Source organism: Atractosteus spatula (genome assembly GCF_055471065.1).
Source record: "Atractosteus spatula isolate fAtrSpa1 chromosome 16 unlocalized genomic scaffold, fAtrSpa1.hap1 SUPER_16_unloc_1, whole genome shotgun sequence".
NCBI classification, from domain to species: Eukaryota; Metazoa; Chordata; class Actinopteri; order Semionotiformes; family Lepisosteidae; genus Atractosteus; species Atractosteus spatula.
In genome coordinates this window covers 2,534,699-2,539,642 of record NW_028296631.1, presented here as the reverse complement: position 1 = coordinate 2,539,642, position 4,944 = coordinate 2,534,699, and the positions used below count along the sequence as shown (strand labels likewise).

The window sequence follows — 4,944 nt, the reverse complement described above, 5'->3', positions numbered from 1 at the left end:
TTACATGGAAAACGGGCGATCTCCCCAGACTGTCCGCCCGTTTCACTGTTACCTGGATACCTCTTTATTTAGAACTCACTAACACTGATTTTTAGTTTCGAAGGATTCAAGTACGGTTTTAGATGAAAGGCAGCGACCTTAATCAAGCCCAAATCATAATTGAACCCATTCAGAGCCTACATTACATTTTAGCGTTTCATTCTGAGCAGAAGACCCTCACACCTGAAGAAGGCTTGCGTTTTCTCTCTTCTCTTTTAAGCATGTGTACAATGTGTAATACAATTACAATGTGTAATTACAATGCGAATCGTATGAGGGTGGGGGGGAGGTGTCTTTCGCTGGAAATCTCGCCTGCTTCTACTTTACGAGTACAACCCCCTCTCTGCCGGAGTGCTGGCTGTGACGAATTAAACCGGTTTCACAGGTTTCAATCACAGACCATGTGACATGGGAGTCAGGAAACTAACACACAGCGCCACCGGATTTGATAACACTATAAAAACGCTATAAAATAATGTGACTAGGCACAGAACAAGTTTACAGCACAGTACAATAATAAATGCTGACCATGACTTTAGAAGCATAAATTGCCTTACACTCAATTTAAACACAAGCTGTCTTTAGCCCTCTAAGCTGGTTCATACAGAAATGTAGAGATCCAGGCTCAGAACACACAGCTTCATTAGCGAATACATATGCAGGACAACTAGAGAAGACGTTTTACAGAGGATGGATTTTTAGAAACATCCCATCAGTGACATCACTGAAGTCAACTCCTAGGTACTGTAACTGTCGTGTGGATAGTTTCACAAGAATCAGACAAAGGTTTAAGCATCGCTTGTTCTAGATAAAACTGCAAAAAAAACAACAACAACCCATAATGTACTTCTTTGCGGCTCTGTTTGCCCAAATCATATATTCACAACGTGAAATCTAGAAAATAATATTACGTAACCAAAATCCGCAATATGGAAACAGAACCTGTGTAATTGTTGATAGATGATGTACTCGTAACATTTTTTCAAGACGAACTACAACATTTAAAAAATGACTTGTATGTACTTGATATCTCTAATCAATCCACGGGTCCCAGCACAAAACGAAACTAAAACGCATACCGTTTCGCGCTTCTTATTAGTTGCTCAAAAGTAATTTGACCGTATGAAATGCATAATATAAACCTAGAAACATATACGTGAGCAGTACTTAAGCACTGTAGTATCGGTGTTAAGACATACCTCTCAAATACTGTAAATCAAGTTAAAAATATCTCAAGACCGATTCTGGTCATAATGAAACCATGTTTCGTGTATGTTTTCTTTAAAGTACCGAGACCAGCCATATACTGTATGTTTATGTTCCAAAATTAATATCGTTTATGGCCTTCACACGCGTTGCAGTATGCTCTTATTCTTTTTATGCTCAGCTACTAAGATTTCCCTTCAGTGGTAAAATTAGATATGAATATTCAATACTTAAACGGGCACAGTTAAGACATTAAATATACATATACATACTGTATACATTACAGTTTTCATATGGTAATATGTTTATGTTCCTAAATCAATCTCTTTTATGAGCATGTGAAAGGCATGGTGAAGCGATTCTCAAAAATTACTGTACTTTGCATGATTGGAAACAAATGCGTGATTGCGAAATGCTGTGGTGTTACTTTTACAAAGATGGTCAATGAAAAAAAAAATGTTGACCAGGGCAATACTTTGAGTTTACACTTACAGCTTGTCCAAGGTCATTCATTATTAATACTATTAGTAATATTTTCGTTAAAGACTTTGATGGCCACAGCTCAAACATGAGAGGTTGAGCTTTATTAGCTCCACCTTGCGGAAATTCCGGATACTATTATTTTGCTTGTCGTATTATAGGAGAATTTACGGTAACTCGCGGTATTTACCGGTAGCTTGCGGTAGACTGCGTACAGCGTACCGCAAAATAATGCGGTATCGCCTGCGGATTTTGAATGGCTGCATCTGTAGGCTGCCAAAAGTCTCCGAAACCAAATTTTGATAGCAGAAAATTCTCACTCGTCCAGAAGTTCCCTTGGGACCCAACATCCAGCACAGAGTGGTAAAAAAACGTCTTTTTTGAAGACCCTTGCAGTGTGCATTGGTGGTTCAGTGGTAGAATTCTCACCTGCCACGTGGGAGGCCCGGGTTCGATTCCCGTCCAATGCAGTGGCTTTTGCAGTTAGCGGCTCCATCACTTGCATCCCCTTTCAACTCGCAGCTGAAAACCCACTGAAGCTTAGAAGCTGTGAGCCAGGTCAGTAACCGCATGAGGGTGACCTACAGGGAAAAGCAAAGCTTACAGCTGGAAGCGGTGTTAATGGAGCCAGCGGTGGGACGCTCACCCTGAGGTCTGTGCGGGTCCCAATGCCCCAGTATAGTGACGGAGACGCTGTGTGGTAAAAAGGCGCCGTCTTTTGGATGAGATGTAAATCCGAGGTCATAGCTCTCTGTGCTCATTAAAAGTGACCACCAAAACCTTTGACAAAAGCTCTTGGTAATTGATGGTCTTCAATTCTGCTTCTCCTTTAGGTACATTTGAAATCAGCTGAAAAATGCTATGAAATGGGGGGGCACTTCAGGCCAGTGTAGGATTTGGGTTACAAGAACCATTAAACAGCACGAGAAAGCCCGTACACTGAATCGCAGGGCTTTCTATTCAAAGAAGGACAAAAGAAACTTCCCTGAATTCCATTTTTTGCAGCACAGAGAGGACAGCAGGCACGAGGCCTGTTAGCTCAGTTGGTTAGAGCGTGGTGCTAATAACGCCAAGGTCGCGGGTTCGATCCCCGTTCGGGCCAGGCAGTCTCCTCCTCTCTTGCCAAAACCCGTTGCTTTCTTGCTGTGGTGAGATTGGTGGTAATGCAAAGACGCCACATACTGCCGACAGACGAGAGTGTTGCGGGAGAAGAGAGAAGTGATGGAAGATTGAAGAGTGTCCTAGGTGGAGCCAAGATGAAGTGTCACAATTGCCTAGGGGAGGATTTCAAATGTTTAAGATGGTAAAAATAACCGGAAATGATCCCCCAGTCCGGCGCAGTCTGACGTACTTCTGTCATATAAAGTGAAACTAGATGTCGAACTGGAGCCTCACCATTTGCATAAGTGAGGCTCCAGTTATACATCTAGTTTCACTTTAAATGACAAAACTGAAGAGACTTAAAAGAGCTGGAGAGGATTTCTTACAACTTTTGAGCCGGCACAGTTTTCGAAAACGTTTTCTTCACGCTGCACTATACAACACAGACAGCCAAGAGTCTCCAAAACAAAACGAATTGACAGATAGGAGAAAAGTCCCACTCGTCCTAAAGTTCCCAAAGTCCAGCACTGAGCGTAAACAAAGTGTTCAAGTAGCGTGGGAATGCAACCCCTAATCCTAGCTGGAGTTTGAGCGTCTGGTTCAGAGTTTGCTCAAGAGTTTACCTTTCACAGATGCGCAAAGATGAATGTTGAGGGTGCACGCTTCAAGGCGCCTTACAGTGCAGGGAGTGATTAGAGACGATTCGTGACGTGTGCTCGTTCCCATATACCGTACGCCCCGGGTTGCAGTGCTAGGATGACGTCCAATACCACTTCGGCACGTAACGGCATTATATTCAAGTGCAGGACGTGAGGGTTTTATTTTGTTCGTTTTGTTCTGCTCTGCTTTGCTTTGTTTTGCTTTCCATGGCGTTCGTAAGAGCGTCAATAAAAAGGCGATTCCAGCGTCTAACACGAATATAAGAGCTATTTCAAGTGCGGCTTCTAAAATGCTTGTAGACATTTGTCTGTTGTTGATTTTTTTTTTGTGTCTAACAAAGTGCCATTTTCCTGTCCGGACGGGGAGACTTTATCATTCCCACATGAAGCAACCCTTAAGTCCTCTGAGGCGTGTCTGTCTGCAAGTCTTGTATTTTGGAAAGGTTTTTTTTTTAACGGAGAACGACTTTGAAAAAGGTTTCCGCCGGCGTCTCGCGATCCGTGTGAGATTGTAGCAAGAACATGGTGCGGCTTCTTAAATGCTTGTGGACATTTGTCTGTTGTTGATTGTTTCTTTGTGTCTAACAAAGTGCCATTTTCCTGTCCGGACGGGGAGACTTTATCATTCCCACATGAAGCCACCCTTAAGTCCTCTGAGGCGTGTCTGTCTGCAAGTCTTGTATTTTGGAAAGGTTTTTTTTTTAATGGAGAACGACTTTGAAAAAGGTTTCCGCCGGCGCCTCGCGATCCATGTGAGATTGTAGCAAGAACGCAGCAACCACAGCGCTTGCTGTAGTCGTGGTCGAGTGGTTAAGGCGATGGACTTAAAATCCATTGGGGTCTCCCTGCGCAGGTTCGAATCCTGCCGACTACGGTGTCCTCCTCACGTCGTCGTGTGTTGGCGCAAGCAAGTGCCTTTCTGCTTTTCCTGGTGGTTTTAAAACGCGAGATCGCTTGTACCCGCTGCCTTGGAAATAAATGTCTACATGTTTACTTGCACATTGTCTATTGTTTGTTTGTATATTGTCTTGATGCACTGTTTGCACTTTGTCTTGTTTTTGTCTTGTTTTTTACACTTGTTTTACAATCGAGGGACCTTCTGTAAGTAAGAATTCCATTGTACCAGTACCGGTTACATATGGCAATAAAGTTCAAGTTCAAATGCTTCAGCGTCCGCAAACTGCATTTTGCAGCTGGAAGCAGATGGCGACGCTTTTTGCGGTCGCGTGTCTTGTGCCCCATTTCCGGCCTTTAACATCGAATCAATAAAGCTGTTAGAACCGACACCATAGGTGCTTTTCTTACAACTTTCGATCTGACTCAGTTTCGGAATGCAATTCCTGAACACTGCGAGAGACAACCTACAGATGCAGCCATTCAAAATGAGCGGTAAAAACCCGTGGTACAGTAACCAACCCGCAGGGCACCGTAGGGCACCGCGGTAAGTGATTGGCTGGCC

General features: G+C 43.3%; 2 non-coding genes across 2 annotated transcripts; both read left to right on the top strand.

Moving 5' to 3' along the window:
* The first annotated feature begins 2,753 nt into the window (after positions 1-2,753).
* Positions 2,754-2,827, top strand: trnai-aau (transfer RNA isoleucine (anticodon AAU)). The gene has a single exon. It is a non-coding gene; the product is annotated as a tRNA-Ile (tRNA).
* Positions 2,828-4,277: 1,450 nt separating this feature from the next.
* Positions 4,278-4,359, top strand: trnal-uaa (transfer RNA leucine (anticodon UAA)). The gene has a single exon. It is a non-coding gene; the product is annotated as a tRNA-Leu (tRNA).
* Positions 4,360-4,944: the final 585 nt, after the last annotated feature.